Raw genomic sequence first — 25,529 nt, 5'->3', positions numbered from 1 at the left:
ATCTCTACTACAAATATAAAAATTAGCTTGGGTGGTGGCACACACCTGTCGTCCCAGCTACTTGGGAGGCAGAAGCAGGAGAATTGCTTGAACCTGGGAGGTGGAGGTTGCAGTGAGCTGAGATTGTGCTACTGTACTCCAGCCTGGAGATAGAGCAATACTCTATCAAAAAATAAATAAATAAATAAATAAAAAATAAGAAGTGAGAGACATCAAAAATTTGTAGACACATCTTAAGACACACACCTTCACACATGTATGTATGTGTGTATATACGACTTATATGAGTGTATATGTGTGTGTGCTTATTATACTGATGCCCAACTCATAATGGATACTCAATAAATATTGATGAATAAAATTTTTACACTGCATGCAGTTTTATCCTGTTTTATTTAAAATATTACAAACATGGTCCTATGATATTAAGAAATAAAAAAATATATATATAGTCTACTCTTCTCTGGCAAACAAACTGATAATGAATCTCTTTTCTTCCTTAACCAGAAACTGATCAAAGCTTAATCTAGAGTTGATTTGCCAAACTCTGTTTTAGTCACTTCTAGTTGATAAAATACAGTAAAAGTTAAGAATTTTACTGCAAAGAATTTACAACCTAGGCTGAGATATTTCTAATGTATACACAAGCAAATACTTGTAGGATATAATGACAGTTATTAATAACTACTGTGAAGAGGATGAAAGAAAATGTTGTTCATAGTCACTGTAAGTTGGTGGCCAGGAAAAGGCTCTAGAGGAGCTATCATTTGAACTGGCTCTTGGAATAGGAATGAGGCAGCATTGTAGTAAGAGCTTGAGAAACAGACACTCAGTCTATGATACTTCGTTACAGGAGCCTGAACTAAGACAAATAAGACTTCTGAGAGTGTCCAGTGGAGAGATATTAAACTCTAATTTATATTTTTGAACTATCACATTCATTCACATTTTGAGGAAACAATAATGGTAGCAGAGAGACCAACAGATAGAATATTTTTATGCTATATATTAGAAAAGATGGTGACTTGAACTATGAACTTAGTAGCTGAGATTTAGAAAAGTTAGTGTGTTTTAGAGATATAAATTGAGTGAAAGTGTTATACTGAGCACCATTTCGAGAAGAATTTAAAAAATCAAATAGAGATCAGCTGAATAAATTTTGATATTATTTACTGAGACATGAAACGCTTAGGTGGGAAATACTTTCAATGAGAATAGATTAAGACTTTTATTTCCATCATTTCATTAGAGATGACTATGAAGCATTAAAATGGAGTATACAAGTAGGCAATAGCAATTTTATATATAATACATTTATATTTATACACATATATATACACACATATATATGTAAATAATACTTATATATTATTTATACATTTTGATTTCTACATCTTTGCTATAGTATATCTTAAGCCAGGAAAGTAGTGATTATTCTCATATATGTTTTTCAGAGGAGGGTCAGGTTACCAATATCATTTAAGGGTCATATTTGAAGCTGTTGCATCAGATAAAGTAATTAACATATACATTGTAGATAAAGGAAGAAAGACCAATATAGTGCCCTATTTACTATAATATTATTTACTATAATATTTAGAGGCCTATTAAGGACAAAAAGCCAACAGTGAAAAACCAAGCATAAGTAGGCAATTCAAAGTAATATTCTAAAACTCAAGAGAAGAAAGTATTTAGGTGAGAGAATTGTCAACTGCAACAAATGTTGAGGATAGTTTGTAGTAAAATGATCCAGAAAATTGGCTTTTGGCTTTCGAAAGAAGGGAAGAGATCTAGTACAATGTAAAAAAAAGGAAACATAGAGATGCCTATCACATTATAGTAAGAAGGAAGACAGTGTATAGTACAGACGTCAATGGCTTGTTTAAATTAATGATGAGAAGAAGTCATCTCACTTGATGGTTACAGTTTTTTTCTATGAATTATTAAATAAAAAGCATTACTTGAGATTTAGAAGAGCAAGATAGGATAACACATTGTATAAATAATAGTCATAGATTATAGGAAAATACATTTTTAAGGAAAGAGCATTGGTATCTTCTGGTAGTGTTGAACATTTAATATTTCTGAATATAATTAGAAGTGATTTCAGTCAAAATTTCTGTATTTTTTTACAGAAACATTTAGCTTCACAGTAGTGAGATGCCTAACTTTAACCAGGATTGGAATTTTGTCATGTAAGAAAGAAATATGGGATAAGTAAATAGTTATAGGTGTTTGCAAAATAATAACTGTAAAACAGGACCAGTGAAATTGGACTGGGTTTGGAAGAAATTGACATAAGAATGTAAGGTCTACTGTAAATGTCATTGTGTCTCTAATCATCTGAGTGAAATACTAGGGCAGTGAAATTAAGGATGAAACAATAGATATAAAGTGTCATGTTTCAAAATGAGACTTAGATACATTTATGGGGGATAACAGTGGAGGGAGGTAGATAGTTCAGTGAAGAGATCAAGAAACTGAGTTATGTTGAATTGATAGTTGATGGACCTCAATGTTTAAATCACCATGGAAGTTAACCTGAGTAGCAAGGGAGTTGAAGGCCAATGATCATGGTGTGGGAGTCCTTAGTGAAATGTAGAGATGAACTGAGAAGTCCGGAGATTCCTGCAGTAAGAAGTGGCTTACTTAGGTTGGGATTGGGGAAGCCTCTGGTGAATTTCTTCCTCAACTTGATAAATATGGGTCTCAAACTGTCTAAAGAGATGGATGCTAACACCAAAGTTTGTAACTATTTTCAATCTGATTGTACATTTTACCAAAACACACAGAATTTAAGATAAATAGAAGTAAGAAGTTAACCTTTTTTAAAAAATCTAAGTGTATGTAAGCACTGGTATGGCTCATAATTCAGACACTACTTTCCTGAAGTTTTTTTGTTAAGTGATTATTATGCAGGCATTACTCTGATTTCAACACTCATTTAAAAGGCCTCGTAAATATATAAATGTACCTCTCTGTCTTGGTAGAGAGCATGAAACACTAAAGTATATTTTTAATAGTTAAGAATGTTTCAAAGCCAGCTATCATTATCCTGATCATAAATTTATTAATATGGGTGTGTGTCATAATGAACCTGAATCAATATAACTTCAGAATTGTTTTCTTCAAAATATATTCCTTTAGAGATTTTAAAAGCCCCAAATAACTTGTTCTTATCATTTGAGTGACCTTACACAAAACCTTAGTTTATTGAGCACTCCTGTGAATCATTTAAATACATTGTCTTTGAAAACAGAAGCTTTGAGGAGAGAAGCCTTTTAAGAAATGTGTGTAAACTACCTAAATTTTGAGTACCTTCTATTAAAATATACCTATCACAGTAAATAATGATAGAAAGCTATTTTTAACTGTAATATCACACCTTTTTTTTTCTAAGCAAATAAAGTAATCAAATATTATATTTTTATATAATAGCAAAGTAACTTTTTTAATTCTGAAGAATGCTAGTAGTACTACTGTGATCCCATTGTTATGGGCATGAGAAAGTTCATCTAAATAAGGAAGAAGAAAACAGAAAAATACACAAGAGATTGGCAAACATTTTCTCTTAAATGCAGAAACTGTACTCAGTTTGGCTGCTTCGATCATTAGATTAAAAAATATATATCTCTATATTCTTTCCAATAAGTTCAATTTTCTGTGCATTTTTATTTCTTGAGTTTCTCAAAATTTAAACTTCTCACTAAATTGACACCATAGTAGCACCTTATATTGTGACTGTACTTCTTAGTAACTTACCTTTTCACTAGAACATATTCAAACTTCTGGTTTGTTAAAAACTTCATGTTGATTGATTTTTCTTCTCATAATATGAAGTTGAGCAGAATAAACCTCTGAAATATTTTCCCTGAAGGGTTAAGTTCACCATTGTATTCCTTTATATATTTATGTATTTTACTGATCAATGTGATGTGCATAAAATAAGAGCTTTCTAAAAGTAATTGAATTTTCCATTGAAAGTAAAAAATAATTTATCTTATTTTTAAACCTACTTTTTAAATCACACTAACATATTGAACACTACAATGGTATCAAACTCTATATCAGACATACTACACATTTGTAAATGTGTTCTTTGTGGTTACTCTAAATCAATAAAAAAATTGCACTTTCCCATTAGCAACATATATTAATAGATATGTTGTACATTAGAGAGAAAATGTCATAAGTATGTTTTAGAATGTTTGAAAGTAATTTATTTTCATTAAAGCAAACAGTATAAAATAGACAAATTAAAATACTACTTTGTCCTAAAAAATAACAGTAACATAGTTATTAATTCAATTAATAAGAATGCTTCAGTAACAATGTAGAGTGATTACTGAATGTGTAAGTAACTAAAAAAGAAATAATAAAGTGGTGAATATGTTACATGCCACATACTTCCTTGTTAACTTTGGCATAGTTCCCCTGATAATTTTTACTTCACGTGTATTCCAATACATATTAGACTCTAATCAAATATTTAACTTTTACCAAATTTAGAAAGCATACATCTCAAAGAGAGGCATTAATTCCACCCAAGTGGGTAAGTCTTAATTCTCTGAAATTGGTAAACTGAGAATGAATTTAATGCTCATGTAAATATTAAATCGAGCAGCATAAAATTTCAAATACAAAATCACATAGGCAGTATATAGAGAGAAATACAAGGGTTGATAAAGCATTGATTTTTTTTTCCCCCAGAGAATCTCATGTGTCCCTTGTTCCCCTCTCAGTGCTCACGATAGGGGTGTGGCTCACTTCTTCAGTGCCCCGTCGCTGAAACCTCTAAGGCAGCATACAGATGGGCAGGCTCTGGTGTTCCAACACCACAGCAGTGTCTAGGGGTGAATATTTAAAGCTGAAGCCCCAGTGGGCGTGTGTTACAGGGTGCTTTTTTAGTTTAGCTGTCCACAGGCAGCTTGTATCAGTCAGCTCAATTAGACTCCTGCCTTACCACAAAGACAGAGGTCTTTCTGTGTACTAGAAGAACTGGATCAGACATGGGCTTGGAGAATAAGATTAAGGCTTTATTGAGTAGAAGTAGCTCTCAGCAGATGGGGGAGCCAGAAGGGAGATGATTTTCCCCTAGAGTCAGGCCACTCAGGGGCCCGGGCTCTCCTCCAGCTGCCCCAGTCAAACTGCCTTGTTCCACAAGTAATGGCCTCCAGGCATACTGTCATCTATTGTGTGCTCTTCTGCTGATATGCTCCCCTTGATGTCCAGTTGCTTGTGTCTTCTTCCACTGATCTGCTCCTCTCAACATCCAGCTGCTTATGTGTATGCCCGTTAGGGTCTCAGGTTTTTATAGGCACAGGATGGGGGCATGGCGGCCAGGGTGGTCTTGGGAAATGTAACATTTGGGCCCGAAGGCAGGAGTGCCTATCATCATTAAGGTCCACGAGCACAGGCCCGGAATGGAGCCCTCACCAGGGGCCTGCCCTTCTCCCAGCGCTTCCCTGCCCCCTTCCTTATCATTTCCTCCCTCTGAAGAGGTACATCCAACTGCCATTAGAATGTAGAGGATGACTGGTCTTAGCTGCTTGCTACTGACAGGGCACATTGTTTTGGGGAAAACTGCAGTCACACAACTCCCAGAGGAATCTAAGGGTACCTAGCAAAGAGGAGCCATCATTCCAGGCTCTGGTTGCCTGACAGTTTGGAGTTTGATGGCCTCTTAGGAGTGAGAGAAAAAAAAAATTTCATAAGGTTAAGTCTGCATGGCTTAAACATGAATATTATACAAGGAAAAAATTTGATGCCAAAGATTATAGAGGTAAGAAGTGAAATATACAAATGACAACATTGTACCCTGAGCTATCTCAGTCTGGGGAATTAAATTAAATCTTGTAGGCTGGGCGCAGTGGCTCAAGCCTGTAATCCCAGCACTTTGGGAGGCCGAGGCGGGTGGATCACGAGGTCAAGATATCAAGACCATCCTGGTCAACATGGTGAAACCCCGTCTCTACTAAAGGTGCAAAAAATTAGCTGGGCATGGTGGCTCGTGCCTGTAATCCCAGCTACTCAGGAGGCTGAGGCAGAAGAATTGCCTGAACCCAGGAGGCGGAGGTTGCGGTGAGCCGAGATCGTGCCATTGCACTCCAGCCTGGGTAACAAGAGCAAAACTCTGTCTCAAAAAAAAAAAAAAAAAAACCTTGTATAGGGGCAGTTAAACTTTAGAAGACAGGTAACGATTCTTGCCATATCTTTAGCAGTTAAAAGGTGTAACCTGGGAGTTTTGGATTTTGTGGGGTTGCATGGTGGCCGTGAAAGCTTCTGTCTCTTTCTTGTGTTTCCTTTTCTCTATTGTAGAAGACCAAGGTGGCCACCTTCAGGGGATCCCCTAATGTGCTATCTGGTCTCAGGGACCATACCTCCAACTTCCTTGTGATATCACGAGTTGCCCGAGTAATAAATTTTTCCTTTAGAATTAGCTGTCCCTCAGCTGAATTAGGAGATAAGAGAGGTATGCTTTACTATGCCTCTCTTTGCCTTTCCAGGAAAACAGTGGGATTTTCATCAAATCCCTGGTCGATAATGGAAAACTTAGTATAATTGAGAGGATTGCTCTTATCCGAGGTAAACCCTCCGTTATGCACACCTGAAAGTGTCTCTTTTCAGTCTTCATCTTGTTGTTGGGGTCCCATTTAAGGTTATTCATTGGCACTGCTTCTATTCCAGTTGGATAACACTCACCTCCTTCCCTGTTGCTCTATGTGATACAAAGCTCATCCCCAAATCTCTCTTCTGCTTGCCAAGCAGCCTGTTTCTTCCTGTCTGTCAGGATCTGATTCAAAAGTAACATAACCCCTCTCCAGGATAGTTCAAATATTTGGATAAAATTCTGGAAATCCTCTATATATCACGGTCATCTGAAAAGTTGCCAAGATCTCCCTCAATTTGCTTTAAGTCCTGTAGGGAGAAGGGGACCTGGACCTTACTGGGCCCAAATTCACTGGGCATCCGTTGGAGGGGCAAGAAGGAGACTGGGGCTTGTTTAGGGTGAAGATTTCTAGGAGGGAGCAAGTGAGAGGCTGAAGCTGGGTAGGGTGGTCAGGATGGACCTGGCGGAGGAGCAGGGCTGGAGGGAGCTGGCTCCTCTGCTGGAAATGCCTCTGGGATTTGTGTCTTCAATTCCTTGGGCTTGCCCCTTGCAGACTTCCCTGAGACAACAAACAGGAGGGCTAGATCAATCCTACATTGTTGGCAAACATCTGGATTGTCTTGCAAGGTATAGAAAGCCTGCACCTAGAGGCCGCAGACCATCTAGCCTCCTGTCTACAGAAAAGTTTCAGTTGCCATATGGTATCAAAGCGAATGCTCTTTTCCTGAGGTCATGCCAGCTCTTCCTGTAAATCATAATTTGGCCAAATCTTTGTGCAAAGGGCTATGAGGTGTTTTTCCACCAGATTCTAAGGGTCAAAGCAGTTCCTATAGTTAAGGATACACTCCAGAGGAATATAAGCTGTGGGTGGTGAAGTTAACTAGTTGTCCATTCTGAAAGACAGAGAATAGAGGAGTTCCTCACTCCTTTCCTTCTTTCAGTGAAAAACAATAAGGATGTGATGGAGAGAGAAAGCAAGCATACTCCCTTCGCTTTCCACCTCTTGTCCCTGAGCCCTGGTAAACTTGGCAAGAGCCAGCCATGGTAGCAATGCAGTATGGACCCATGAAGCAGGGAAAATCTGGAGAATAGAAATTAACCACCCTCATCTATGCCTCCCTTTCTCCCTGCTATCAGCAAACCTTGAATTTCCTGGGCCTGTTTATGCCATGAAGCATGGCCTGCTTCCATGAGGTAGAGTTTTTCAGCAGGAATTGATCCTGCTAAAAACAGACCCATTTACATTGGGTCTGTTGCCTGCCTTTGGATCCCTCAGTCCTGATTTTTCTTTCTAGGGTCTCTGCCTGAAACCTGGAATCAAGTTTGGGACTGAAAAAGTGTTTGGACTGAAAAGGTATTTCAGAGGTTGTTTGGGTCTGTTCAGAGTGTCTCAAATGTGCCCTGCTGAATTTGCCATTCTTAGCCAGCAAAGGTCGTTCCTCTATTAACTTCCCTATCAGAAACAGAACTTGGAGGTGGAGCCCGCCCATTTCGAAAAGGGAAAAAAAAAAAAAAAAAAGGAGAGAGAGAGAGAAAAAAAAAAAACAGTTAAAGGGGCAAAAACAGGGGGATACTGGAGGGGATCTTTTGCTTAGTGCAAGTGGACCCCTCTAATCCTTATAATTTTCCCATCTTTCACCCAGTTCGAACCAGGTTGAATCGCTTGGCCACGAAAAGAAAGGTTCCATTGGCACGCTGGCAAGAAGCACGCTTTAGTGTCCTGGCTACCACCTAAAGCTTTCTTCTGTCCACTTTGTGGCTGGTGGACTGGGTGCCCAAGCTGGGAGGGGAAAAGATAAAGAGAGGTCCTCTGAGCCTTGTGTGCCTGCTGCTGTCCATCGAGCAGAGACATACATGGTACCTCTAGGAACAGCTGGTTTGATTTGCACCTTTGGTGGCTGAGCCAATTGTTCATTTTATTTAGTAACATTGCCGCAGCCAGTAGCAAAACTCTTAGCATTATAAGGAAAGAGATAAGAGCCATTTCAAACCATGAGAGAAAAGAGATGAAATCTGGGGTTTTTGACCAGTTCAGTTAGGGTAGTTTAAAATTCCGTGAAGGGAAACAGAGCCTCTTACCTGGAGGAAAGAAAGGGAGGCAGCAGGGCTTTGGAAGAGGAGCAGACTCGACAGTTTCGCATTTGCTCACACTCATTTGCTTACTGATATCCTGAACGAGCCCTCGGTTGAAACAGAAAAAGTTATCCTGTCCCTTGTCCTCCTCCTAGCAGCGCATGCAACGGGGGTGTGGCTCACGTCTTCAGGGCCCTGCTGCTCCATCCTCTAGAGGAGCATACAGGCAGGCAGGCTGTGGGGCTCCAACTCCACACCAGTGTCAAGAAATGAACGCTAAGAGCTGAAGCCCCAGAGGGTGTGTGTTACAGGGTGCTCTTTTAGTTTAGCCATCCATACGTGGCTTGTGTTAGTCAGCTCAATTAGACTCCTGCCTTATCACCGGTACAGAGGATGTTCTGTATCCCAGGGTTCTTGCCTTCATGTACCAGAAGAATCAGATCACATGTGGGCTTGGAGAATTAGTGTAAGGTTTTATTGAGTGGAAGTAGTTCTCAGCAGACTGGGGAGCCAGAAGGGAGATTATATTCTCCTGGAGTCAGGTTGCCGGGCAGCCTGGGCTTTCCTCTGACTGCCCAGGCCAAACTCTGCCTCATTCCACCTGTCAGTGGCCTGCCAGCGTGTGCTATCTGCCGGCATGTTCCCCTGGATGTCCTCTTGACGTCCAGCCACTTGAGAGTGTGTCTGCTAGGGTCTCTAGTTTTATAGGCCCAGGATGGGGGCTGGTGGGCCAGGGCGGTCTTGGGAAATGCAACATTTGGGTGCAAAGGCAGGAGCACCTGTCCTCACCCATGTTTGTGGGGACAGGCCTGGGGTGAAGCCTTCACCAGGGACCCTTACTTCTCCTCCTAGCACTTCCCTGCCCCTCTTCAATATCAATAAAACTTCTTGAGAAAATAGGTGTGTTAGATAATTTTCATTTAGGTATGAGTTATATTGCTGCTAGTTTTGGGTTTGATGTTAATCAAAATATACATTAAATAAAAAGTATAAACAGAAACATACATAAAACCAAGTTATGTATTGATCGGTTAACAAAACTGTTGTCAGCAGAGGCTCACAGGAATCTAACCCTGTATTTCCCCTAGGAGAAGTAATTCAATATGGGCTAATTTCGTGTTTATGATGACTTTATAAAACTTAACTACCAAGAATGACTTGGTAGTTAATACAGTTAAGTAAATAAACTTAACTGTATGTTACTTTATATATAACTATTTTTATGTAATACTTCTATTTACTTGACTTTCTAATTCCTTTTAAGTAATTAGTTCTTATGGCTTGCCCACTGTCAATTACTTTAATCATTTAATGTATTTATTATTTTATTGCTGTGATTGACTCTCGTAAATATTTTTAAACTTGAAATTTAATCTATTTAGAATATTTTATTGCAATGGCTGGTCTCCTTGTGTAGTCTTCATAGGAAGAAACTCCACTGACAGCTAACTTCATCTTCTGATTTTCATATGGAGCCAGAGTCCAGGGGTAAAACAATAATATGCCATATCTACAATCAGGTTCCAGTTATATACAGTTATGCTTACTGAATTTGAAGACCAGGTGATAGATCCTCAAGGAAACTACTGAACAATAAAGTTCATATTGCAAAAATTGCAAAAAATAGAGGAAAGATGTGCCTGACCTTTAGTATCTTTATGTTGTATGAGACCAGAAAATTTAAATACAGTGTAGATATTTACTTAAATCAACCCAATTCAAGCTTCTGTCAAGAAACATTCCTATATGGCCTACCAAAGATATGTGTATGAAGAAAAATGGAAAGAATGGAGATTTTAGAGGTTCTGGAAATTCTTTGGTGGGACCCTCCCAGTGCTATGTAATAAAATGGTAAGAACTAAATCACTAGGATGCATCAGTTTGTTAGGCACCATTGTGAAGCACTTTAGATCCTTTTGCAGTCTCCTCTTGCTCTAACCACCACTACCGTAACCAGCCTCTTCTGGGCACTGATCAGCACCAACAAGGTGCATCTGACAATACCTCAGCCTTTTATTTCCCACTCCAGACTTTTTTTGATGTTGTTAAAAGAAAAGCCAGAGTCCTACAGTAGTCAAAGTAGTGAAAACATATTTTTCTATTCAGCAGAGGAAAAGAGACCTCACTATAAAACTGGGCTCAATTCTGAAAGCAGCACGGACAAGTGGGGTTTTATAGCCAATGTGTAAACTGGGGGTCAGGGAATGGAAAATTACTAAGTGAAAACATCAGGAAAATTTCTAGCTAAACTAACCTAACATAATTCTTGCTGAAGGAAAGTGAGGGTAATTACGTATTGCCTGGGGGATGGCGGAGGATGAGAAACCCAGTAAGATATTGAGACTGATAAGATATTAATGGCGTGAGATTCTTACTAAACTGACTGAGCAGAATTCTTGCTCTTGAGTATAAAGCCCAAGGGCAGATACTAGTTAAACAGGGATGAGAAAAGCCTGCCTAGATTTTGGGGAGAGTCTTTGTCAATGTAAATTTTCAGGACACCTTGGAATTCTGTTTAGCACCCATATTTTTCAAACCAGAAATATGGGGAGACAGAGCAATCTGTTGATGGACTTAACAATTCGCTAGTGAGAAATGGGAACTAATGGGTATATTTACCATTCCATTTCTCCACACCTTCCATTACTGTGGACTAGCCTGATATATAGCTTGTGGACTATTCTGATGTAGAGCTTGTGTGCTATATTGACTTCTCAGAAGAAGATCCCAAGTTACTAATGGCTTCTAATTGACTCTCTGTCTTTGCCTCTTATTTTCTTTCTCTCCATGTTTACTTCCTTAGATTGAACACCTAATGAAGTAGTAACAAATAAAATATTTGCCTGAGAGCTGGTTTTCTAGAATCAGAAGTTAAGATACTCAGTTCGGACTTTTGTTGTTGCAAGTTGCAGAACATGCAAACCAAAATGCCTGGTGGTATGCAAGTTTTAGAAATGACTCAATTCAAGACTCAAACATTAGCAGCAGGATGTGATTTTTTTCCAATTCTTGCTTCTGTTTTGCAATTTCTCATCTTTATTCTCAAGCTTCGTTTAACAACAAAATGATAGTGTTCATCTCATTCTTGAATTCCAGGTCCCAGAGCAAAGTTAAGTGACCTTTTCACATAACATGCTGACAATATATTTTTTAATGTAATTGTCCTATTGAGTCATATTTCTATCAAATTACCAAATATTTTTGTAATATTAGCTTAAGATGTGTTCTCAATTCTTGTGTTAGAATTAGTGTCAGTTTTACTTGAACTCTAATGGCCTGAAAGTGAAATCAATGATGTTTCACCAGAGGGAAATTAAAGTTTGGTTGTGTGAAGAGGTCTGATTGGCTGCTGAAAAGTCAACATTTGTCATCTCCTCAGGATGCATGCTGTTCTGTTACAAAATGCCATCAGAGATAGGATAGGCATTTTCCTACTTCAAACTTCTAAATCAGAAGCATCTAGGGACATCTAGGAACATAGCTGTAATTGTTGAAGCCTAGAAATAAAAATACATTTGTAGGTGAATCAGAATCAAAGGAAGCTATTGTCATTGTGTGCATGGTTGAACAAAAGCAGCTGGGAGCCCAGTACAGTGGAACATTAAAGAAATAAGAAAAGCAACATCTGCCACCAGTCAAGATAGGTGTCTGAAGCAGCAGTTTAAACAGAAGTGAAGTAGAGGGAATGCCACGAATGTCAATTGTCTGTTTTAGTGGGTCGCATTGACTCTTGGAGTTTAGGAAAAAACCATGAGCTTAAATTTCGTTATTTGGGTAGTGAAATCTACTGAGTTAGTGGATTTGAGCATAAACTGCTAAATAGCCTATCTACAATAATATCACCAGATTGAATTCATCAATTCAATTAGTCGAAGTTTAATAAAGCCTTAGTTTTCATTTACCTTTATTTTACATTAATTCATACTAATTTACATTTTAAGTTTTCTTCTCCTTTTTTTTTTTAGAGTTTGGATCTCAGATTTCTACTTACCTATAATCATCAGAAGATTATTTTCTTTCTACCCCAGTTTCTACATTTCTAGTAATAGCTATTTTATGATTGCTGAGGAAAGATAAAGTGCTCTGGAGGCCTCCATCTGCAATCAATTATCAACTCTACCAGCTATATAATCCTGTACACCTTATTCTCAAATTCTCAGTCTCTTCTTTCATAAAATAAGGATAATAAAAGTATTTACTTTGTAGGTTTAAGAATTAAGCAAAATAATTTTTACAACTCGATTAGAAGAGTGCCTGGCATACACAGGTACTACAGCATTGCTTGAAAATAATCAGTCCGTATTTGCGTCTATTCATCACAAGTTAATATAAATTGGAAAGTTAAATCAAACCATGGCCTTTTAAAAATATACTCCTTAATTGGGGAAATTCATTATAGACACAATTTTTGTTACTCATACTCACCTGTGTACTAGAGAGAACCCTGGAGTGTCAATTATGTAACATTTAATATCAGGCAAAAAAAAAAAAAAAAAAAACTGATAAGTTAATTTAGGCTAAGAATCAAGATATTATGGTGTATTGTGAAATGAATATGTCTCTGCAACAGAAAAAATTATTAGATTTTTGAGTCCTTAGATGTTTACAAATTGAAGAATTCAGTAGCAACTGGCAATTCTAGGGAGCCAAATTCAATTCTGTAAGTTTTATCTTCTTTACAAAGTTGAATTTCCAGTGCTGGAATGGGTCTCCTTAACAGATCATGAGCTTGCCCTCATTAGAGGTGTACAAACATGAACTATATTTTATGTAGCTGTTATTGTAGAGTCCATTCAAAAATCTGTTGGCAAATGGGCTTGATACTGTTTTTAATCTTTTCTATCCCAGAATATTACTATGCAAGTCCATTCCCTTCAAATTCAAATAAGTCATACATTTGCAAGAGACAGAAATCAAAAAAAAAGAAGCCAAATAACTATGTTTACTAAAGGAATTGAATCTAAACCTAATCCCTATGGATTAATGTCAAAGCAAGTTCTCTTCCGCTTTTTTTTTTTTTTTTTAATTTTTAAGTGATCTGAACTACACTGTAAGGTAAACGAAGCATTTAGAAATTTTAAAAAGAGCTGTGTCAGTTAAATACTGCTATTTACCACTGAAGGTTTTTCCTTCTTATGCTCTGCTGAATTTCTAAACATGCCTCACATTACACTGCTCTAGTGATTTAAGCCTGTTTCTCTATGACATGCAAGTAAGAAAATCCCTTTATTTTTTATTTAAACAGAGCTCCTTATGGAGTGAAAAAGCGCTCACAGTGTTAATTTTCTTGTCTACGTTTACATAGAGCCGTAATCTGCCTGGAGACTTGTAAGCTCCACATGGCCTGCAGAAATAGAAAGATGATTAAAGCAGCTTTATGTTGAGCCACTAACCAGTAATTTCAATAAAATATCATGAAAACCTTCTTTTTTGTTGCTTTTACTTGTCCTATCAAATTTTGTACTGAAAATCTGGTTATAATAGATCATTTTAAAATGAATTTTAAATATTAAATAAAAAAGTACTTATCTATTAAAATGATTAGTAACATCTAAATACATTAATAATTTTAGCAAGATATTAGCCTCAACAACAATACATCTAAATACATCTAAATACATTAATAATTTTAGCAAGATATTAGCCTCAATAACCAAAAACAATGGTAGGAAAATTACAAAAGTGAAAAACATAAAGGTCTGTAGAAGAAAAATGTAGTATGTTTTCTTACTCAGCACTAGATTCACATCTCAAACTTCTATTAAGAAAAGACAAGAAGAAAAAAATATACATTTATTTAATAAAAGTTATGTGACAGCCTTCAGAAATGAAGACCCATAAGAAGCTGAGAAAACTGTATCTTCATGGACAGCTATGCAGAAGTATAATTGGAAGTAAAAAGATAAGGTCTATTCGTAGTGAGCCGAAGGCAAGTTAAAAAAGCCTTTTTGTTGAGATTCTGCTTGGCATCTCTGTGTGACATTTTTTTTTTTTCTGATAAGTATAAACAGAACCCCTTTAGAATGAGGATCTTATAACCCCCTTTAAAGATAGGTCAAAAGATTGGCCTGCTTTTAGCCTACTTCAGAGTAGAAAGGCAAGGGGAAGATGAGTGTGAACTTCTTGCTTCTCCTGTTAACTCAGATGCCAAGCTGCCATGTTTTGGGGTAGCATGTCCTGAGCCCCATCATTTCACTGTGTGGAACTTCTCAAAGAAGTTTTGCAAAGAAGAAATTGGGTTGGCAGATGGGTCCAAAAGTCATTGAACCAGTTTCTCAGTCCCAGAAACAGGTAAGTCTAGTTAAACAGTTAACACTTGGTCCTCATTTCTGAAAGCCCTATGACATGTAAGACTTCTGTCAAATAAACATTGTATTTTTTCTTGTTAATCTGTCTTCTGTTATAGGGATCTCAACCATGAACCTAATGATGAGGGAGGAAAAAATACTGCTTTTTCCTCCCCGGAGATTTAGTTAGACTAGAGAAATACACTTTAACAATCTACTGCATTGCATGATGACCACAGTTAATAGTATGTTGTGTATTTTGAAATTTTTAATGGACTGGATTTTTGACATTATCACCACATAAAAATAGTGAATTGATGGCATAACAGTTATGTTGATTGGCTTGATGTACACAGGCCAAAAGATCACATTGTACCTCATATACACACACACACACACACATACATACATATCCCATATATATATATATATATATATATATATATATATATATATATCCCATATATACATATGACTATTGACTCTTCCAATCCATAAATATGAAATATCTCTTCATTTTAGTTTTTCTTTGATTTCTTTTCTACACATATCTGAGTATATGCATATATGTGTATATTTATATATATCTGTATTTGTATGTGTATGTGTATGTGTGTGTGTGTATATATATATATATATATATATATATATATATAAATGGTAATAGTAATTGCTCATACACAAGAGGACAATGTGTACTAATACTGAGGGCCTACAAATATTTTCATCATGTTACATACCAGTCTTCACTAAACACTCCAATTTATTGTTTATTAAGTATTTATTGAGCACTATTAATATGCTGAGTGTTGGACTTACAGGAACAAGTGAGAGAGGTGTCACCTCTCTTCTCATGAAGGTTCTAGACTAGTCTCAGTTGTCATATGATAAAATATATAATCTTAGCAAGTTCATAATTTCATGATTACTTTCAAAATAAGGAAACCAAAGACCAGAGGAGTGTTGTATTTTTTCTATGGAACATAGTTATTGAGTGGCATAGATCAGAAGTGGGGTTTAAACTATTTAGAGGGAATTCATAGTCTAGCTGCTACAATTTTCCACTAGTTTGGGGCATCTACTTCAGCATCAACTTTTTTTTTTTTTTAAATGATGTCTTCTTTTTTTATTGTAGAATATAAACCTATAATTCCTTCAAAATTTAAAGAGAGATAAAGTCATCCGTAACTTTGACTTTCCATAAGTATTTTGATCTGAAAAATAAGAAACCGCTTGTCAAGTCTGTTAGATAGACAAAAATGAGGAAAATAATTTTGATTTTAGATATGTATGGGCCTAGACTGAAAAATCACGTTTACAGATTCTAAATTGTGCTCACAATCAACAGATAAATTCTAAAATTCAGAATAAAGTGCCATCTGTTCCTGGATTTGCAAAAATCAAAAATAAGCCCATCAAAAACAACAAAAAAAATTTAATAACTGTATCATGAGGGAAACCATGTTTGTGTGAGTATGTATGAAGGTATTAAAGGAATGTGTAGTTCACCTATTTTTTATCTGTTTTGTTAACAAAAACATTACTTTAATATATTCAGCCAAGTCAAGGGTATTTACTTTTTATATTTAACTGGCATATGTTCTTAATAAGCCTTCAGTTCCATATAACTGCCACTGTTTTTCCCAAATCAATCATGAGCTCTATGCCGCCTTCTAACTCTAGACCATTGAAGACATTCTCAGTATAAACTATGAAAAATACAAAAGATTCCCATGAGTACATGCTGACATTAATATAGCCTCTGAGACTCCAAATGATGAAGTAAAGTATTATTTACCATCTGCTACAGTCTTCTTTTGTAGTGCATATTTTCATATTTTAGCTTCTACATTCATACAGATTTTGCAGATTGCACTGTCTGTTAGGTACTGTGCTTTTGTTATAGACAAGAAATAACAACAACGTTTATATAATGCCTGTTATGTTTCAAGTATTTCACATATAAAATTTGTTTCCAAGACCTAAAGAACTTCGTTATTTAAAAAAAGAACCGACAAGTCACTGAGCTTAAACAAGGCATGTCAAAGTAGATATTTGTGGAAATAAAGGGTTTGGAATGAAGAGAAATGATCACCTATGTTTTGGAAGGGTATTTGGGGAATGTTACATAGAAGAATTTTTTTGTTATCTTTTTTTTAACAAGGAAAAGTAAGGTATCTGTAGGCTCAAAACAGAAATAATATTAGGTATTTGGAGAATATCATGCAGTTCATTGTATTTATTGCATAGTGTATAGAGAGATTATGGGAGAAAGATGAACTTAGAGTTACACTTAAGTAATTCAAGTATTTCCAAAACTGATGTGGCAAAGCCATTGAATGATTACATAAGATGCTGAAACAATCAAGTGGACATTTTAGAAAGATCATTCTACTAGTAACATGCTGAGTCCAGGCAGTGATGGGTGCAGAAGGTGAGATGTCTATTCTAGTAAACCAGACATAAACTACGAATTGAACAAAAATTGGTAATAATCATGGAAGGAAGTAACCTAGTATATAACTATTAACATTGGACAGAATTGGTGATTATTTGAAAATGGGAATGAAGAAGATTTGAATGCCAACAAGGAACCATGCACTGTTCTCATTAGGAAAGATAAATCAATAAACAACAGAACAATATTACAAAAAATAAAACAGAGTAATATGGTAGACCACCCATATCAATAACTACATTGGATGAAAATATACTGAACTTTCCAATTTAAAGACAAACCCTCAGAAAGAATAAAGACAAACAACAGACACGCATATATGAGGCATACTTTAAGTACAAGGATGCTGTCAGATACTGGGATATTCATATTTCACAAGTGGAGAAGTTAGAGACAAAGCAAAATTCCAGAGTGGAAGTCACTGAAATGGAATATGAGCTGGGTAGGAAGGATACCTGCTTATATGCAACTTTCTTTTTCATGCGTTCTCTACATAATTTGTATTAATATAAAGGCCTTGGAGATAATTAGTAATTCAAAGATAAAGCAAGAGAAGTACACAGAATTGCTGTTTTTCAAAGACAATATTAGGTAAAGAGTTGAAATTCACATACTATGATTAGAAAGAAGCAGAAGCCAGAGGTAGGACAGGGACTAGAAAGGGCTGAGCCAGGCATTTTCTAATGAGATCTGTGACCCTCACTTCCTCTCCTTTATCAGAGATTTTATGGAATCAGTTACGTTAGAAATACTGAAGCCCTTAATGCAAGCCTGATTGATAGCCTTGAAATCCTTGGTCACCAATCAAAGCACTGTAATGTTACATTGTTAATATTTGTTATAAATTAACTTCCAAAATGTGAATGAGAATAGAAACAGAAAATCTCTAGGCCTAAACATTCTCATCTATAATTAAGAGAGTCAGATGAAAAAGCCAACATCTTTAAAGAAACTGAAAAAAAGAAAGAGAAACCAATGTTTATTGAGTACCCACATGGCAGAGAAAAGATGATTGGATTGGGAGTTAGGAGATGTTATTTTTGTCCTGGCTAAGTCACTGTGTGACCTTGGGTGAGTCACTGCTCGAATCCAAACCTCTGTTTTCTTGTCTGGATAGTGAGGAAATTGGTCTAGATCCCTTGCTGCTCTAATGTGTTATGCCTTTTAAATAATAAGAAAGCGTATCCCCCCACCCCCAAAAAAGAAACTGATTGTTTATAATAAAAATCAAATTATCTAAAGGGGCCATAGAAGTATAGTATACTGTTCTTTGACAAAGAGCAAAGACAATACAGTGGAGAAAAGATCGTCTTTACAACAAATGCTACTGGAACAACTGGATATCCACATATAAGAGTCTAGACACAGATCTTATACACTTCACAAAAACTAATTCAAAATATATCATAAACCTAAATGGAAAATGGAAAACTATAAAACTCCTAGAACATAACATGGGAAAAAATCTGGATGATCTATGGTTTCACAATGACTTTTTAGAAACAATATCAAAGTCACCATCCATAAAAGAAAAAAATAGATAAGCTAGACTTTACCAATATTACAAATATCTGCTCTGCAAAAGACACTGTCAAGTGAGTAAGAAGACAAGCTACTATCTGGGAGAAAATATTTGTAAAAGTCGTGTTGCATATTGATTATTATCCAAAATAACAAAAAGCCTTTTGAAATTCAACAATACGATCTTTGGCCCATTCAACTAAAAAATGGGCCAGAGATCTTAAAAAACCCTCATCAAAGAAAATATACATGTCAAATAAGCAATAAAAAGAACTTCCACGTCATATGTCATCAAGTAAATGAGAATTAACAGTGAGATACCACTAAACAGCTGTTGTAATGGCTAAAATTCAGAACACGGACAACCCCAAGTTCTGATGAAGATGTGAAATAAGAAGGACTCATTCACTGCTGGTGGAAATTAAAATAAACCAGCCAATATGGAAGCCAGTTTGGCAGTTTCTTATAAAACTAAACATAATCTTATCATATAATACACTAATAGTGGTCCCCAGTATTTGCCCAATGAAGTTGAAAATGTATATCCACAAAAATAAAGGCTTAGGAATGCTTATAGCAACTATATTAATAGTTGTCAAAACTCAGAAGCAACCAAGATGTCTTCCAGGAGGTGATTGGATAAATAAACTATATTATATCCATAGTGGAACACTATTCAGTGCTAAAAAGTAATGATCTATCAAAGTGTAAATAGACATGGAACAAATGCTAAGTGCATATTACTAAGTAAAAGAGACCAACCTGAAAAGGTTATTATTGTATGATTCCAGCTATATAATATTCTGGAAAAGACAAAACTAAGGAGACAGTAAAAGGATAAGTGGTTTCCAGGGGTTGAGGGGAAGAAGGTATAATAGGCAGAGAACAAATGACTTTTACGGCAGTAAAAACCCTTCTCTATGAGGCTATATGGTGGATACATGCCACTATATGTTGTCAAAATCCATAGAATGTACAAACACAAAAGTGACTCCCCATGTAAATCACAGACTTTCAATGTTAATGATGTGTCAATGTGAGTTCATCTTTTATAATAAATATGTGATTTGGATATGGTGTGCTGATAGTGAGAGAAGGTACACATGTGTGGAGATTGGGGACATATGAGAACTCTGTATTTTCTGTTCAGTTTTGCTGTGAATCTAGAGCTGTGCTAAAACTCAACTCCATTAAAAATCAAATGCACTAAAACTTGTGTGAAATCGATATACTAATGTATGATTACTTTAATTTACTAATCTTAGAGCCATAAGCAACCTAAGTATAAATTTTATTATCTTTAATTATAATTTATCACACTCAAATTCAGTTAGCCAATAAATGGCAGCCACAACAGCCACACAATATTATGCTATTTTCTTAGCATAATATTCAAAGCAATGCTGTATTTTCAATTAAGTGTAAACAAAATCTAAGAACAACTTCTTAATATAGAATACTCTTTTAAATTTCATAAAATTAAGATTATTCTCAAAATGATTTTAAAGATGAGAGAGATTTCCAAAAATGTTTTTAGTGAAACTTGGATAAAGATTGTTACAAAACATTTTTTGTTTTGTGTTATTTATTCACAATACCTTCTTTTTATCCCTGAATATTTTTGTTAATTCCAAGCACTATGAGAATGTACAAAAATACAATGATTTTAAAAACACCTTAGTTTGCCTAGTGCCTTGTACTTTTACTTGTGTTTAATCATCAAAATAATCCTGCTGTAGCAGAGTATCTTTAGTATTCAGATAAAATTTAACATTGGAAAAAGGAATAAAATGCTTCGAATTTCCTATTGATTTGTAAAAACCATTAGTGTAATCAAATCGTCAAATATTTGGATAGATCGGAAAAGGTCTGGAAAAGTCAGAATACTGCTCATGGGAGATTTCCATTACCTACCCAAATATTGACTGTGTAACAGCTATGCAGAAAATGTAGGACTGTTTCTTTAGAAAAAAATTCTTTTTGTTCATAATTCAATTTGATGAACAATTATTCTGGCAGAATAGAAAGAGTGGGTCCGTTATGTGTCCTAACACTGTCAATCAGAAATTATTGATAAATAAATAAATAAAACCGCATCTTTGAACACATGATAATAAAACCATGGTACAACTTTCAAACAGATACTGTAGTCAGTTACACACCTACTGATTATAAATGCCATTTCATTTTCTCCAGTTCTTGCACGAGATATGCTGCCCCAGGAAAGGCTACATTCAACTAAGCTCCCAATTAATTGTCTCTATGTTTTCGCATTTTGTGTGAGGGACAGTGTTTTGTGAGTTAGAAGGAGGAAGGGAGAAAGAGAAAAGACAAAGGTTTCAAGTCAAGATAGAACCAAATATGAAGTTGGTTGAATATTAAATAGACCTAGTTCTACTAACAATTTTCCTGGAGCAGAGGTTTCTCTTGGTGCTATCAAGCATCTTTGCTATATTCCTCTTTCATCTTCTTTCCAGGCATAATCCTAACACCCAGGCTTTTCGTGTTTAGAAATCTTATTAGGAAATATACCAGTGGATTCATTAGCTTTATTTTATGGAAAACAAATTTGTGGTAAAGTTCTCTTCTATGAAGATATTTATATTCTAGTTAGTCATCAAAGAAAAGAAAATACTATAGAAATGAAAATTAGAAAGTAGAATCACAGAAAGGTATTCCAAATAACAACTAACAAAAGAAAGGAGAAGTGAATTGGAGCAGAACCTTATTCAAGCAGATGTCTAGGGTACCAACAAAGAGGACTAATTACATTATTGCTAGTTATATGCAATCTCGCTTTTGGTTAGACTGACGCAAACTGAAGCTACACTGAGGTGCCATTGTTTACCTATGAAATTTCTAAAAATCCCTAAATTTGGTAATATACTCTATTGACAAGGCAGTTGGAGAGTCAGATACTTTAATACATTGCTGATGGGAGTATAAATTGCTACAATTGCTGTGACAATACCTACCAAATTTTAAGCAATTCTGCTTCTGCGTATTTAATCTTCGCATGTGGTTATACATATGAAAAATGAAATAAGTTTATTTGTTACAGCATTGTTCGTATTGGCCAAATACTAAAATTACCTGAATGTCCATCAAAAAGAGAAGCCTGCAATAAATTATGATTATATCCATATAATGAATGAAATCTGAATTAATGAAATCATGAGTAGCCATATGGAAAATCCCCCAAAATATATTTTAAACACAAAATTATGATCAGGACAAATCATATAGTGTGTTGCATTTTGTGTAAAAATAGAGAAAAAGTAAGTATTGATAATATGGGTTTACCGGAAAACTTTGCCTATGTGAAGAAAAAATAAATCTTGGGGCCCCAAAATCACTAAGCTAACAGGGAAAAGTCAAGCTAGGAACTCAGAACTCATTAGGGCAAACCTGCCTCCCATTCTATTCAAAGTCACCCCTCTGCTCACTGAGATAAATACATATCTGATTGCCTCATTGGAGAGGCCAATAAAAAAAACTCAAAAGAATGGAACTGTTTGTCTTTTACCTACCTTTGGCCTGGAAGATGCCTCCCTGCTTGGAGAGTCAGATACTTTAATACATAAGTCCCCTTTCCAGACTGAACCAATTTACATCTTATACATATCGTAACAGGCAGCTCGAAAATCTATGTCTTACAAAACAAATTTACTTCTCATGCCTACCTAAAATGTATAAAACCAAGCAGTGCCTCTACTATCTTGGGCACATGTTGCCAGGACCTCCTAAGATTGTGTCACAGGTGCACCTTCTTAACCTTGACAAAATAAACTTTCTAAATTAACTAAGATCTGTCTCAGATATTCATCCTGGAAATCTGAAAAAATATGTAAGAATCTAATGACAACCATTTTCATGGTTAAAAGGAAGGAATGAAGAAAGGAACAGGTGGGAAAGGAGGAAGACTTTTCAATGTGTATCATTTTATATTTATAGATACATTATCCATTGGAAAATTAAATGAATAAAGGTTGTATCAAGTATTATTGGAATAAAATTGAAAATGTGGAATCATTCAACTCTTTCATCTGCATAATATGTAAATTGATATACCTCTTACTAATTAAACAGTATATTTTAGTTGTTTTTTTTTTTAATAATTCAGTGATTAAGAGAGATTTTATTTGTTAGGGTCAAGTCAGTGGTTCCCAGCTTCTTTGGCACGAGGGACAAGTTTCATGGAAAACAATTTTTCCATCAAGGGAGTGAGGTTGGGAGGATGGTTTCAGGATAAAACTGTGCCACCTCAGATCATTAGACATTAGATTCTCACAAAGAACACTCAACCTGGATCCCACGAATGTGCAGTTCACAATAGGGTTAGCCCTCCTATGAGAATCTAATATGCCTACTGATCTGACAGCAGGCAGAGCTCAGGCAGTGAAGTTCACTGGATCGCTGCTCTCCTCTTTCTGTGCAGCCCAGTTCTTAACAAGCTACAGACTGGACTGATGCTGGTCCTGGTCTTGGGGTTGGGGACTCCTGGTCTAGGTTATTTTGCAGTAACAAACAACTCTAAAATCTCGGACTCTTATAAAACAAGTTTCTTTCTCATGCTATAAGGCCTTTAAAGAAAGATTTGCTTCAGTTCTTTACCATGTTACCTGCATTCCAGGTCGATGCTGATGAAACTGCTCTCATCTGGGATTCTCATGGCAGAAGAAAAAGAATGAGGTTGTGAATTATAAGTTCTTTTTGTTTTTTGAGGCAGAGTTTCGCTCTTGTTTCCCAGGCTGGAGTGCAATGTCATGATCTCGGCTCACCGCAACCTCCGCCTCCTGCGTTCAGGCAATTCTCCTGCCTCAGCCTCCTGAGTAGCTGGGATTACAGGCACGCACCACCATGCCCAGCTAACGTTTTGTATTTTTAGTAGAGACGGGGTTTCACCATGTTGACCAGGATGGTCTCGATCTCTTGACCTCGTGATCCACCCGCCTCGGCCTCCCAAAGTGCTGGGATTACAGGCTTGAGCCACCGCGCCCAGCCTCATAATCTCTTAAAGCTTTGTAAAACTGATACATATTGCTTATCAACATTTTTTTAACCAGTTCAAGTCACATGGCCACTCCCAAATTTAACAAGACAACTTTTCTATCGAAAAGGAGTACATCTCAAGGCATATAGTCAAGACTTCTTAATGGCAAAGGGAACTACAAATCTCTCCCAGGCAGGGAATATTTTGAATAATATGAATTTCCATATATACTTTATTACTAAAAGATCTTTATTTAATTTTTTTTTTCATTTTTAATATGTTTTCATTCAATGCATACTGGACCAATTACTTCTCATATTAAATCTAACTTTGTATAATGAATATACATTTTAAGGAATCTTCCTAGCATTTCTACATATTTCATTGCTCTCTGGACAGGAACAGATACTAATATTACTAAAACTACTCGGAAAAGTTTACTTTGATTTCAGGTGAGGTGCTCCATTTTAAAAGTCATTCCTCAGAGTTTTCTAACAGATCACTTCATGTTGCTAACCTCTTCAATGTACTGAATCATTTTTAGGAATGTATATCACTTGACAAAGTGAGATCTAAGTGACAGATTGTTTTTTAGCTGTATGAGCAGATTTTTTAACCTACTGAATGAGTAGAAGAAACTTGCACATTAATCATTCCCAAATATGCAAACTTTTTTTCATACTGAAATAGCAGATTGAATATTAGCCATAAAAATACCTCAATTAAAATTATAAGCAGTAATACTTAATTCCATCGGAGCATTCCATATCTTACCCAGATAATAAAACATAACTATAGTGCTTTAATATTATAGCAGGTAGCCTTAATATCATCGCGATTCTGAATATTCCTATAAAATTCTATTATCTATAAAGTTGTTAACCAGGTAACATCTATGTGGATTTTATTACTATTAAAACACATAAACTGTCTTTGATTCTATAAAATCTTCCTTTTGGGACTAAAAGTATCCTAAACTAAAAGAACATTTTTCAGTTTAAATCATCACATAGAAAGGGCTATTTGACCATAATTTGAAAATGGCCAGAGACTTGAATTTCAGTTTAATTCTTCTTCTTAAATTGCTTATGCTGCTGTGATTGAAACTGAGCACTGAATGAAATTGCATGACTGAAGTGGAATAAAGTGGGGAAACGGTGTGAACTTAGGCTTAGAGGCAGGATTTAAGAAAGCATATTGAATAATAAGAAAAGCAACCTGGAGAAATAAAGGGATTGTGATGGTAAGTATTGGGAGGCAGTTTTCGAAAAATAAATTAAGGCAAATTGTGGAGGTCTTATATCCATCTAAAGATTCTAACGAAAATGAATACAAAAGGTAGTTAGTACAAGTTTTCAAATGAGAGACTGAGAATTAGAATGTAGATAGAACCTGGCGCAAAGCAGATTGGGAGGACAAGATAGGAAGCAGTGATATCACTGCCTTCTTGTGCTCTAATTAGGGGTGACAAAGAATCTAAGGTGACTATATAAGTACAAAGAAATGCAAGAGAAGAATTCAAAGCAAGGAAAAATATAAGTTATCAGAATTTTAACAAGTTAATATAAGATATTAAAAAAGAAAGAA

The sequence above is a fragment of the Saimiri boliviensis genome, chromosome 3 (genome assembly GCF_048565385.1).
Source record: "Saimiri boliviensis isolate mSaiBol1 chromosome 3, mSaiBol1.pri, whole genome shotgun sequence".
Classification (NCBI taxonomy): domain Eukaryota; kingdom Metazoa; phylum Chordata; class Mammalia; order Primates; family Cebidae; genus Saimiri; species Saimiri boliviensis.
Note: the sequence above shows the minus strand (reverse complement) of the source record.